General features: G+C 43.5%; 1 protein-coding gene across 6 annotated transcripts in view; it reads left to right on the top strand.

Annotated features, from left to right (window-relative positions):
- Positions 1 to 117: 117 nt before the first annotated feature.
- Positions 118 to 13,948, top strand: part of LOC135090573 (probable glutamate receptor) — a 54,267-nt gene continuing 40,436 nt past the window's right edge. For 3 of the 6 annotated variants that reach the window (XM_063987448.1, XM_063987447.1, XM_063987443.1), the window contains exon 1: positions 122 to 339. The gene's annotated coding sequence lies outside the window, so the exon portion shown is untranslated. Of the gene's footprint in view, positions 340 to 13,948 lie in introns of all 6 variants that reach the window. The other 3 variants (XM_063987446.1, XM_063987445.1, XM_063987449.1) reach the window with 3 other exon arrangements.

Here is a 13,948-nt window from a genome sequence, read left to right as displayed (position 1 = left end):
ATTTTTTTTTCTCTGCCTCGGTCTGTCAAATCAAGCTCTAAGTAATGCAAGGAAGAAAGAATACAAAACCAGCTCATCTTATTAACATCCTTGCCCTCTCCACTTTCCAGGGTCTTTCAGAAAATGCATTGTGGGACATTCATAACGAGTGGCCTTTACGAGGACGAAAAACTAGTCAAATGAGCATCAGTTATTCAAAATCCAGCCGGCGAGGGACTACGCAGGGGACGAGCCGGCGACCTGAGCTCCATTCCCACAATTCCCAGCGATTCCCGGCAGCTGTGGCATGTTTTTCATCTCCCCAGCGAGTACAAAGGTCAAGGAAACGCCATTGGTCCGGTATGTTCATAAAGATTCATTTTAATACATCATTTTTTCTGTTTTTCATGAGGGCTAGTATTGTCGTTATGCTCGCTGAGTGGTTTGTTATTGATGTGCTGGGTAGTACGCGCGCTGAGTGGCCCGGTGAGTGTTGCCCCGCGATCAGAGACTCGAGTATGTTGCCTCCGCCCACCTCACGTCACTGCTGATGCTGGTGCTGCTGGTGTGGTGGTGATGGTGGTTCTCGAGTGCAATTTACACAGATATTCCCGGAGTGTCTCATTAATATTCCTGGAGCGTTGAAGGCGTCCGTGGATTCTGCCGCGCACGAGAATTTATGTTTGTTCAGACACGCACATGGACGTATAAGGGGCGTCGTTAGCGGTACACACACACACACACACACACACACACACACACACACACACACACACTAGAGGAAACTTTCATATTATTTCTTTGATCATTATTTGATTATGAGTGAGTGGGGGAAAAAGTTGCTCCCTCAAAGAAACAGCTGATTTCTAATTTGTTTTTAAATTAGGATTCGATGATGGGTGTAATTATGCGTGTCCCTTTGCTGTGGTGGTACTGAAGGTTGGTGTGTCTGTGGTGGCCTCTCGCTTCATGTGGCTGGCTGATTACTGCCTGGCTAACTGGCTTTTAATGTCTCTTTTATATTAATTTTGCATGTTTTATTTGTTTTTATTTTTTTCATTTTATTTATTTATTTTATTTTATTTATTTATTTATTTATTTTTACTGTTGACACTTCACTTTATCTCCTTCCCGTTTAGTTGTAACTGTTAATGTTTTTTTTTTCTTCGAATTTTGCAGGTTTTTTTTTGTTCTTACTGACTCATCGCCCTCCTGTCCGCCTCCCTGTTCTGTTCCAAGGAGCTGTTTGTGTCTGTCTTTCTGTTCGTCCAGCACTTTCCGTCTCTCTGTCTCATCTTTCTATTTTCTCTTGGTTGATTTTGATTTCTCTGTGTTTATTTCTCTTTCTCTTTGTCTGTTTGCCTTCCTGTTTAGGCTTTCTCTGTCCTGTATGTCTCTCTTTCTGCAATGTTCTGTCTGTCTGTTAGTGTCTGTGTTTCTGTTTCCATTACATCCTGTCTACCCTTCTACCTGTTTTTTTTCTTCTTTAGTACATTTTGGTTAATTTCCGTCTATCTTTCTCTCGCTGTGTCTGTTAGTCCTTCTGTATGTCTGTCTGTCTCTCAGCTGTCATGTCTGTCTGTCCGTTTTCCTCACCTCTTAACTATGGTGTTTATCTGCCTTTCAGTCTGCCTTTCCACTACCTGTCTCCCTGCACGCTGACCGCTGTGTTCGATCCAGACAGACAGCTACGGAACCTGCCTATCTGTCTGTCTGACCCACACTTTTTGTATCACGTGTATTGAGAGGAGAGAGGGGAGGGGGAGCTAGCTATTCAGTCCGCCTGCTCTGTTTTATAACCCTTGTCTGGCTCTCTAGTCCCTTTCTGGTCATCTGTCTGCTTCCTGGTCTGTCTAGGTGATTTAGTCTGTCTGTGTGTCTGGCTCTCTGTGTTTGGTCTGTCTCCTTGCTAAGTTTGTTTGGTGGCTGGCTGACTATCTGGTTTGTGTAATTGCCTGGTCTGTCTGTCTAGCTGTCTGTCTGTCTATCTATCTGTCAATCTGGCTGGTTGTCTGTCTACCTACCTGGTCTGTATGCTTTCTTAGTCTTTGTCTAGTTATGTCTGTCTATATATGTCTGTGTCCATGTGTGTCCATCTGTCCGTCTGTCAGTCTGTCCCCTTCACCACCAGGTTAGCGGAGTCATGAGTACAAATGGTGGAGGTCCGAGCATTTATCACAGCGGCGGATATTGCCCGGAATTAATTACTGAGGGAGCTGTTATCGTTGTGTTTTCCCGCCGTGAATACCAGTAACGCGTGATTGTGCGTGTGTGGTGTAGTTCTGCATTCTAAACTGACTCATCTCTTTTTTTGTGCGTGTTCTGGTGGCTTTCTGCTTTCTAAAGTGACTCATTTCTCTTCTATGTGCTCTGGTGACGTTCTTTATTCTGAAGTTACTCATTCATCTCTCTTTCGTGGTATTCTGGCGACATTTTGTATTGTAAAGTGACTCAACTCTCTTTGATGAGTATTCTGGTGACTTTCTGCCTTCTAAAGTGACTCATCTCTTGTGTGTTCCGGTAACGCTCTGCATTGTGAAGTGACTCATCTCTCCCTGACGTGACGGTAATAACTAATGAGCGGGAAACGAGTGCAAGGTTTTACTGGCGTTACCTTTAGTCGCAGTGGTGGAAGAGGGATTATTCATGATGGGTATTATGTGTAAGATCATTAGGATAGGTGGGAGAAGTTTTACTCTCACTAATGTTATTAATTTTGTTTCACTGGTACCGTTAATTTATCACCTTGCTAGTACTATTAATTTATCTCATATCATTATTAATATATTTCCTCACTTGGCATTATTAATCTCACTGCTCACTAACCATCGCCTCACTTACATTATTAATTCCTTTCCTCGCCAGCATTATCAATCTATCACTAACCGTAATCTATCTCCTCACTAACATTCTATCTCCTCGCCACCATTATTAATCTCCTCCCTCACTCACTAATCCGCCAAAGGTGAGTTTCAGGCATTACAAGGTGCAATGTGCCGAGCTATTGATCCGCCGCCGCCGCCTCGCCGCCCCGCGCTGGCGAACCGTATCATTTGATGTCTCAGGAGCATTGCATGTGGTTATTTGGCTCAGAGGTTTTTCCCGGAAGCTAACACCGTCCCCAGCTCGCCATGCAGACGCCTCACCTCCCCGCTGAGCAATACAGGCGCCCTCCCCGCAATAACTTCTCCTTTCCCCAACACAGGGCAGCCCACGCTCGACAAAATGCTGCTTCGCTAACTCCAATTACACAAGAGCAACGTAAATTTGGAAAGAAATCTTCGTCTAATTATTGGCGGCGGGGAAAAATGTTTTACAGCTGTTCTTGTCATTATTCTAAAAGGAAGGATAATCAGTAATCCGTAATGATTGTAGCTATTGTAATGGAAATCATGGAATCGTCAGAGAGAGAGAGAGAGAGAGAGAGAGAGAGAGAGAGAGAGAGAGAGAGAGAGAGAGAGAGAGAGAGAGAGAGTGTGTGTGTGTGTGTGTGTGTGTGTGTGTGTGTGTGTGTGTGTGTGTGTGTGAGTGTGTGTGTGTGTGTGTGTGTGTGTGTATGCATGTATGTATATATAGCCAGTCAATATGTAGTAATAAGACGGTCCGACAAGAAATACGAGGTTCTAGGTTCCATTGTGCCGGCAACCCTCTCATCAGTTACTCCTAAATTCACCTTAACAGAACCGGGAAGCTGCGACCTCGGACCTTTTTTTCTCTCTCTCTTGACTTTGGAGGTGCCCTTGGGAGAAGAAGGAGGAGGAGGAGGAGGAGAAGGAGGAGGAGGAGGGGTAAAAACTAGAGTCATGCGAGTCACCACGACCGACACCCTGCCGAGATGGGACAAAAAGGAATATTAGGTTGAGGGTCGACACGAGAATATCACTGTGGTGGAGGCGCGGCGACCTCTAGGATGGCAGCTGCTGGGACGGCGGCAGCAACACCACCACCACCACCACCAGTAGTAGTAGTAGTAGTAGTAGTAGTAGTAGTAGTAGTAGTAGTAGTAGCAGTACATAAGACCGTAAGGTGCAAAAAGCCAACAGTAGTAATGGTGGTGGTGGTGGTGGTGGTGGTAGTCGAGGACGGCACCAAAACACCACCTTTTACCATGTAACGTTCGTAAATCTCAAAAGGGTCCACATAATCTCATATTAACGACCACCTTAAAACTAGACGACGGCTCGGGCGGCGTTGGAGGCAAGACCACTTTTTCCTTCACCTCTGTACCTCTTAAACCTAATGGCTTGCTCTAATCACTCAGATAGCCATCGGGGGAGGGCCAATTAGGTAAACACTGTCACGCGGTCAAAGTTACGAGCGAGGCGAAACCATAATAAGACCCAAGGAGATAACGGATCTTCTGCTTGGGCGAGTTCGGAGACGCCGGGCGGAGGGCGAGACTGCTACTGAAGCTCTCGAGGCCCCGAGTGTGTTATGCCATTAAACGATCGGCTTTCAGATGTCCGGGGCAGCTGCGGTGAGGGAACCAGCGGCACAACAAGAGGAGTAGCAGTAGGAGGAGGAGGAGGAGGGCTAGATGTTGTAGGAGAAGGATCAGGATGAGGAGGAATAGGAAGATTAGGAGGAGGATAGTGAGGAAGATTAGTGGAAAGGAAGAATCAGGAATCGGGAAGAAAAGATTAGTAGGAGGAACAGGAGAAGAAAAAGGAGAATATACAGAGGAGGAAAGTAGGAAGAGAAGGAAGAGAAAAGGATAGAAGAACGTGGATATGATAACAAGTTGTAGAAGGGAGAAAAAAAAAAGAAGAAAGTAGGAGTAGAAAGAGTATGAACAAGAGGAGGAGGAGGAGGAAGAGGAGGAGGAGGAGGCTACCCTGAATCACACACCCTTGCTACATAAGATCACGTTGCGTCTTTATGATACTTTGCTTTCATTTTTTCCCTCCGCCTTGTTTTTGGTTGAGATTTTGCGCTTCGTGTTGCGAGCGAGACATTTACTTCTGCCTCTTTACTCTGGTCTTTCCGGCTGCCTTAGTTAACTTCATTTTCCCCGCACGCTTGCATTTTCCTCCTTTTTCGCAGCGGGAGGTTGGGTGCGTGTTGTTTATCAATGTATATTATGATTCAGGGGCGTCGTACCTCTGCGCGTAAGTTGTTGTACCTTCGGAGATCAAAACGATAACTGCAAGGCGTGTGTGAAGTTCCTCCTTTGTTTATTTTCGCTGCCTCACCAACCCTCAATATTTATCGGTTTTCATATTATTTTGTGTGTGTGTGTGTGTGTGTGTGTGTGCGTGCGTGTTTGTATGTGTGTTTGTGTGTAGTTTTATTTTTTTATGTTTTGTTTTCGCTCATGTTTAAGGCAGCGTGATTATACGTGTGTGTGTGTATCGATGTTTGTTTTGCTTATGCGCTAAGTGAAAGATTGACGTTCGATACCCAGGAAGGAAAAAACAAAGTTGTCTGATGTGCTGTGTTGCATGAAAATACATGATGGGAAGTCATGAGAAAATTGCTGTGTGTGTGTGTGTGTGTGTGTGTGTGTGTGTGTGTGTGTGTGTGTGTGTGTGTGTGCGCAAGTGTGTAAGTGTGTGTGCGCGCGCCTGCAAGTGTCATCTTACTGGTAGCAGCAACACAGAAGGAAAAGAAAGAGAAGAAGGAGGAGGAAAAGAATGGAGATGAAGAAATTGAAGGAAGAGAATGATGACAATGATGATAGCGGTGGTGATGGTGGTGCTCCGGGGGACATCTCTGTGTGACACCTCGACCATTAGGCCCCAAGGGAGGACGCGAGTGACGGGGCGCTGCGGGGAGGGACAGGGCGGGGCTGCGTGGTGGTGGTGGTGGTGGTGGACATAGCCAGTTTGCAAGGGCGTTGGCGTGGGGTGGAATCTGAGGTCAACGATGAGGGTGGAAGGGTGAAGGTGCATCCGGTTCATGCTCACCGCCACCTCACCTCATCCACCTTTGCCTTCAGGTAATTAGCAGCTATCATGAAGCAAACGGAAAGGAAACCTGAGGAAAATCGATGACTTGTTAGTGGATCCGACATTACCTTTACCAGAATACATCAACAATTCCTGATTAACTAAGACTTACAATACAGAAATCCGCAATCACGTTACGGATTTGATTTCTTCACTATAGGCCAGTTTGTAAAAGGAAGGGGAAGCTAAAGGAAAACGAGATAAAAATATAGACATTAATAGATGCTAATAAACAAAACATTACTATACAGAAATACGGAAACATATCACTAATTTCTCTTATTTTTTCATAACGGTCGGATTTCTGAAAGGAGAGAAAACTAAAAATCGAGATGAAAATATAGAAATCAACAGATGCTAATAAACAAAAACATTACAATACAGAAATACGGAAACAAGTTACATATTTCCCTGATTTTTCTCTTTTTCAAAACAGTCGGATTTCTGAAAAAAAGAGAGAAAACTAAAGAAAAACGAGATAAAAATACAGAAATCAACGAATGCTAATTAAGAAAACATCACAATACAGAAATCTTGAAACACTTCTCTTATTTTTTTCACAACAACTGAATTTCTGAAAGGAGGAAAACTAGCGGAAAACCAAAGAAACGAGTGAAAAATGTAGAAATGGTTCGCCTCTCTATTTTCCGCGTCCCTGTGTGAGCAGCGAGATGGGAGTAATGGAGAGCACTTGTGGTAGTTGTTGAGGTATTGTCCCTTTGCTGCCAGGCTGGGATGTGGTGGTGGTGGTGGTGGTGGTGGTGGACAGGTGGTGATGATTGTGGCGGTGAGTGTAGTGTTGAGTCATGATTTGAGTGACGGAATTCTCTTAAAACTTTCTTGAAACTTTCTTGGCTTTTTTTCTGTTGTGATGGTGACAAGATTATGAAGGCGGTTAGTGATGACTTGTTTAACGGTGATTTTAGAGGTGAAACTTTCTTTGCCTCCTTGTAATATGATGGTGACAAGATTGTGAAGGTGGTGTGGTGATGACTAGTTTAATGGTGATTGTAGAAACGTTCTTGGCTGCTTTGTGATGTAACGGTGATTCATAATTGTGAAGGTGGAATGGTAATGACTAGTTTAATGGTGATTTCTGATGATGTACAGCGTTTTTGGCTTCCTTGTGATGAAATACTGGTGTTTAATAACTGGAGGAGATAGTGTGATGATGGTGATAGTGATAGACTCTAATGACAGTAGTAGTTAATGACTGTGGAGGAGGCTGTAGTTAGGGTAGTTAGATAATGTGTTTGTGATGTGTGCAATTATTAGTTACCTCTAACAGTAAATTTTCTAAGTGATATTAGACTTTCTCCTCTCTCAACCCTGTCACACTTCTAATAAACTCTTGTCTTATCAGTCTATCTCCTGCAGTTTTTCTATTAATTTGCTGTTCTTACTACTTCATTATAGCAGAGACTTAAACTTTCTCCTTCCTCCTTTCTCCCTCACTCACAAACTCTCCCTTTACAAATCTGTCTGTTTCTTCCTCTAGTTTTCCATTAATTTGCTGTTGCTGTTACTTCAGTATGCTGAGGACTCGTATCTCCTTCATCCTTTCTCCTTTACTCACAAACCCCTCCTTTGCCTGTCTATCTCTTGCTCTAGTTGTCTCCTTTGTTCCCTTCACATCCACAAACGTTCACTTTACCTGTCTATCTCTTCTAGTTTTCCTATTAATTTCCTGCTACAATTGCTTCAGTATACCAAGGACAAACTTTCTCCTCCCCTCACCTTCCTTTCTCCCTCCCAGAAAGAAGAAATTAAGTATGAATTTCAAGCAAACCACACAATAACCTTCCCTTGTGGCCAGGCAGGAGAGCAACGTGGTATGAATACATGCATTTTCTGAAGCATTTAGGTAAAGAAGTCATAAGAAGAAGCAAAGGGTTTCGAATGCCGTAAAAGTGGTGTTGCTCAACCAGGTAGCCAAGGGGCAGTAACCATAAGCATCACTTGAATCTTTATGCGGAAAATTTGGACGTTTATTGCGAGGTAAAAATGTTTGAGTTATTGCAACGTTTGGAAGTGAAGTGCACGCGCATTTTCTTTGCTGTTTTTTTATGAAAGTGATAAAAAACGAGGTACATTTGTCGTTCATTACTGACAGAGAGAGAGAGAGAGAGAGAGAGAGAGAGAGAGAGAGAGAGAGAGAGAGAGAGAGAGAGAGAAAGAGAGAGAGATTCCATATCTACGTGAATATCAGCTGTCAAATAAATATGTTTTGAATAGTGATTTTACCAATAAACTTGAGGGATGTCGCGCCTGTGCGTGTATGTTGTGTGTGTGTGTGTGTGTGTGTGTGTGTGTGTGTGTGTGTGTGTGTCAGGGGGTGTATGAAAGGTTCTCGCATGTGCAGGTGATATATAGAATGGTACTGACGGAAGCCCCTGGTATATTTAGCACGAACACCACGCGCCCCTGCGGCCCGTCGCCATGACTACGGCTGTTGTTCAGGTTGTGTCGTGTCCTCCTGTCGATACCTGCGACACGGAGAGAGAGAGAGAGAGAGAGAGAGAGAGAGAGAGAGAGAGAGAGAGAGAGAGAGAGAGAGAGAGAGAGATGATCCTAGAACAAGATCACAAGTCCACAACTACACATTCAACCTCAAATACCCAGCATTCAGTTTCCTCCTATTTTCTCCCCCGCCCGGATTTCAGACTCCCTTTGATGTGAGGGAAAAAACAGAACTTTCCCTCAATATAAAGTTCCCTTCGCCTTGAGCTTTTTTCCTTTGGCATTTCCCGTCAGTGCGCACGGGGAAACTTCTTACAGACGAAATTAATACTTTTTCCAACTCCCAGAATTCACTCCAGTATACATTTAATTAATTTCAACCCGTGTCCTTTTCACCTTTTACAAAATTTACCTTCAGGTTAATTGATTCTCAGGTGTGCTCGTGCTACCTTTCCCTCATTTCTGCCTTTATATTCCGGGAAAATCTCTTATCCTCACACTCACTCGGCCGGAAACCCTTCACTTTGTACCGGAAAGTCGAGAGTTGCGTTTCTTGCTTCGTTTTCTTCAACTTTCATCGGTAAACGAAAAAGTAATTGACAAAACTAAGGTGCCGCAAGGTGTTTTAGACCGGCAGACGTGGAGAGGGAGGAAAAAATGAAAATTGAGGGGAAAAAAGACAGCAGGCACGTGAGAGTGAGGAAAGAGGGACGGTGAGTGAGGGAAATGGATGAGGGAAAGAGGGAGAGGGAGAGGTGAGTGAAAGGGAAGTTATGGAAAGAGTAAGTAAAAAAGTGCCAGTCAAAAATCCGAAAGAATGTAGGAGAGGGAAAAAAGAGAAGGAAAAGTGAACGAAAGAGGGGGACTGGCTGAGGAGGAAATACATTGATAAATCTGAGAGAAAGAGAGGAGAGGAAAAAAAAATATATGTATGAAACGGACGAAGAAAAAAGAGAAAACAAGTGACAAGGGGAAAAAATTTATGTTAGACAAATGCTAAAGAAACACCCATTTTTTCTTTTCCCCTTTTTGTACAAATATCGCGAAGAAAGGAACACAGAAACAAACAAACAAACAAACAAACGAACGAACGCTACGAACAATGGACTATAAAAAAAATGCGTGAAAATACGACACAAAGAGAGAGAGAGAGAGAGAGAGAGAGAGAGAGAGAGAGAGAGAGAGAGAGAGAGAGAGAGAGAGAGAGAGAGAGAGAGAGAGAATTTCAATATAGGCTTTTTGAGGCGTTCTACAGAAGATGGATTGATGCGTTTATCGGGGGCTGTCCTGTGGCGGTGATGGTGGTGGTAGTGGTAGTAGTGGTAGTAGTAGTGGTGGTGGTGGTGGTGGTGGTGGTGAGAGATGGCGACGATAGTAGTGGTGATGGTGGTGAAGATGGTGACGAATGGCTGAGTAGGTACTGGTGATGGTGAAGAATGGGGATGATAGTGATGGTGGTAGTGGTAGTGGTGGTGGTGGTGGTGGTGGTGGTGGTGATGGTAGTGGAGGAAAGGAAAGGAAAGTAGCCGTTATCAGAAATCTTTACTTTCACTAGGAAGGAAACTTTGTCTTTCAGCTCAGCCATGGATTTTCCCTCCTGTTTCCCAGAGAGAGAGAGAGAGAGAGAGAGAGAGAGAGAGAGAGAGAGAGAGAGAGAGAGAGAGAGAGAGAGAGAGAGAGCCTTTCTTATGTGTTCCCACCTCATCTAATTAATGCAGGTGTTTTGTTTAGTGTTGATTAGCTCAGTACAGGTAGATGCTTGTTGAAAACCTGAGTACATGTGTTCTTACTAATGTTCCCTGTCTGTGTGTGTGTGTGTGTGTGTGTGTGTGTGTGTCAGTGGGATGGTTCTGACAGGTGATTAATTGTAATATCTCACACCTAGCCCAGGTAATTACTCATGCAGATCATCAGGAGAGATAACAGCGCTAAGCTAATGCTAACTGTGTGATGATTAGCACTAACAGTCAGTACTTTCTCCTCCTCTTTGATTTTTTTTCTCATATATATTCTCACTCACGTTGATTTTATTTGTTTTGTGTATCGTTGTGTCGCCTCTAAGTAAGGATCATATCTCTAGTGTCAGAAAATGTTGAGATTGAAGAAATTTGTATGAGAAAATTTGCGAAGAAACTGAATCTTTTTGTTTTTCTTTCGTTTCCTTTCTTCTCTCCTCTCCTTTCCTCCTCTGCTTACTTTTATCCATTGTGTATTAAAAGAAACTAAAACTTCACTTTTCCTTTTCCTTATTTACTGCTCTCCGCTTCTTTCCTTTACGTAACTCTCCACTTCTTTCTGTTCCTCTTCTTTATCCTTTTACATATTCCTATCTCTTCCTAAAAAATAAAAAAAATAAATCGTCAATTATTATATTTTATGGAGGTGGAATATTTGTTTTGATCACATGTGTGCCTGACGCCATGGTCTCTACACACACACACACACACACACACACACACACACACACACACACGTACTGGTAATTGCAAGCTCTATGTTAACTTGACGAACTTGGCGAGTGAAATCAGCAGCAGCCACGGACACGGACAATGGCCCAGGAACGTACGTAGATCAAATGACAGATGGCACACACACACACACACACACACACACACACACACACACACACACACACACACACACACACCGCGTGGCTATATAGGCTTCTGTTTCTTGTTCTCGTTGACGGCGCCAATTTATGAAGGATGTTGGCACAGTAGTGAGAGAGAGAGAGAGAGAGAGAGAGAGAGAGAGAGAGAGAGAGAGAGAGAGAGAGAGAGAGAGAGAGAGAGAGAGAGAGAGAGCGCTGTTCACTGTCTTTTACTCAGCTTTAGGTGCCGCGAGAGAGAGAGAGAGAGAGAGAGAGAGAGAGAGAGAGAGAGAGAGAGAGAGAGAGAGAGAGAGAGAGAGCGCTAAGATAAACACCAAGCGAGAACAACTACCTTCATCTCGTCCAGAGAGAGAGAGAGAGAGAGAGAGAGAGAGAGAGAGAGAGAGAGAGAGAGAGAGAGAGAGAGATAAACGAGGTAGGATACGTAGAAGGGATGAAGAAGACATTGATAACAAGAGAGAGAGAGAGAGAGAGAGAGAGAGAGAGAGAGAGAGAGAGAGAGAGAGAGAGAGAGAGAGAGAGAGAGAGAGAGAGAGACGCAGATTGGAGCAAAGTAAACGTAATAAAAGTAAGAAAAAGTAGATGAAAGGGAAGAGGGAGGAAGAGGAAGAGAAAGAAGAGATAAAAAAAACATGTAAACAATGACAATAAATGGAGAAAAAAGGAAAAAGAAAAAAAAAATAAAGGAAAATAAACCAGAAAAATGGAAGTAATTCAATGAGAGGGAAAAGTTTGATTAAAATCGATGAAGCCGAAAAAAAATAATAAAAAATAAAATAAAAAGGAAGAATTTGAGGGCTAGGAGAGGAAAGGGGGAGGAAAAGGAGGGAATGAAGTGGAGGGAAGGGAGGGAATGGAGGGAACACACGCCTTATCTCTCCGGTGACCTGTTGCCTCAAACTAGTGACAGTGTTGCCATGTGTCACGCTTGCTCTTATCTCCAGTCTGGCTGCAACGTTGCCAAGTCTACGCCATAACTTCTCGTCCTTTACCCTGTTTCCGTTTTCTTTACTCTCTCTCTCTCTCTCTCTCTCTCTCTCTCTCTCTCTCTCTCTCTCTCTCTCTCTCTCTCTCTCTCTCTCTCTCTCGATTCCTCTTTCTCAATTTCATCTTCCTCTTCGTTTCTTTACTCCTTCCTCTCATCTTCTCATCACCCATGTTTTCCTTCTTCCTCGTTCTTCCCTTCCTTCATCCCTCTTGTCTTCCCTTGATTTCCTCCTTCGTACGTTCACTCTCTCTCTCCGTCCTCTCTTCCTTCCTCTTTCGTTTTCTTCAGTTTGTTGTGTTCTTCATTAACTTCATTTTTTGGACTTTCCTTCTATCAGTTCATTCAGTCTTTCATTTTGCTCACACTTCCTCATACATTTCTATATTCCTTCATTCTTTTATTCTCTTCTTCCTTTTTTTTCTTTAATTAATTAATTCATTCACACACAGTCAGTCAGTCACTCACACACACACACTCACTCACTCACTCACTCACTCACTCATTCTCTCACTCACAAAGTAATTGAATCACGTACACTATCACTCATTCATACACTCACTAACTCACTCATTCCCTCACTCACACACTAACTAATCATTTCACTCACTCTCGCTTGCTGATTCACTCTTTCACACACACACACACACACACACACACACACACACACACACACACACACTCTCATACATTTCCTCATACATCCCACCTTCCTTTTAACAGCGCCGCGCCTCACAATAGAATTTCTAATGAGTGAATCCTCATTAGACTTCGAACGAACAGCTCATTACTGCAACGAGAGATGATCGGGAGGAGAGATTCCGAGTTTCCCCGAGTGGCGGGATTGACGAGAATATCAGACGCCCCTCAAGAGCTATTTTAATTCCTCCTCCTGCGCCTCCCTCAGGTTATTCCCTCCAGTCATTAGTCTTAGTAGTGTTTACCTGTCACGCCGGCTCCACATTTCCCGCTACATCATCATTAGCGTCTTTGTGAGTCCCTCGTTTTATTAATTTTCTTTTCATTCTTGTGTTTTGTTTATTATTATTATTCGTACTGTTTATTTTCTTTCCCCTTCTTGTCTTACATTTATTAGCCTTCGTTTCCCTTTCCTGTTAATTTGTTCTATGTCTTATTCATTTTCTTTCCCCTCTCTTGTCCTTCTCGTTCATCTGTCCTTTGTTTTGTTAGTTTGCATTCCCTTCCTGTCTTCATTCTTCGTTAATCTCTATCGTTTTATTCATTTTCTTTCCCGTTCTTTTTTTTTTCATGTTAATTAATCTGTTTTATTAATTTTCTTTTCTCTCTCTTGTCTTTCACATGAATTAACCTCAGTTTTAATAATTTGCTTCCCCTTTCTTGTCTTTCTTTCACTAGTCTTCTTCGTTTTATTAATTTTCTTTCCCTTTGTAGTCTTACTCATTCATAAATCTCCCAGTAATATTAGTTTAACCTACTAGTCTTCCCAGTACATCTTTACCAGTTCCTTTACATTCACTCCCTCCTTTCCTCCCTTTCTCCCTCGCCTCCTGAAAGCTTGTGTTCCAACTTTACCCTGTTCCTCACGTTACTCAGGTGCGCCAGGTAGATTAGCCGCAGATTTGATTACCTGAGAAGTGGCCTGGAGTACGGGGAGGAAATGACCCTGGGGAAGAGGAGGAGGAAGAGGAAGAAGAGGAGGAGGAGGAGGCGGCGGGTTTCAGTGTCCTAGGCATGATTCTCAAAGGGGGATTTGTTAGCGTGAACTAATTGCTTATGAATTGCCCGAGAGGAGGAGGAGGGGAAGAGCAGGGAGGGGAAGGGTGGGCAGGAAGGGAATGTGCGACCCAGCCTCACTTAGCTTGATTTCCTTTGTCATGGCGCCGCGGGGCTAACAGAGGGAGTCAGTGCTTAGATTTATGGGGCTATTTCTCACTCACAGCACGGGAATTTCTTACTTCAAGCTATTGTTCAACGCGGAGGGAC

This window comes from Scylla paramamosain, chromosome 35 (genome assembly GCF_035594125.1).
Source record: "Scylla paramamosain isolate STU-SP2022 chromosome 35, ASM3559412v1, whole genome shotgun sequence".
Classification (NCBI taxonomy): domain Eukaryota; kingdom Metazoa; phylum Arthropoda; class Malacostraca; order Decapoda; family Portunidae; genus Scylla; species Scylla paramamosain.
This window is presented reverse-complemented; position numbering and strand designations above follow the sequence as displayed.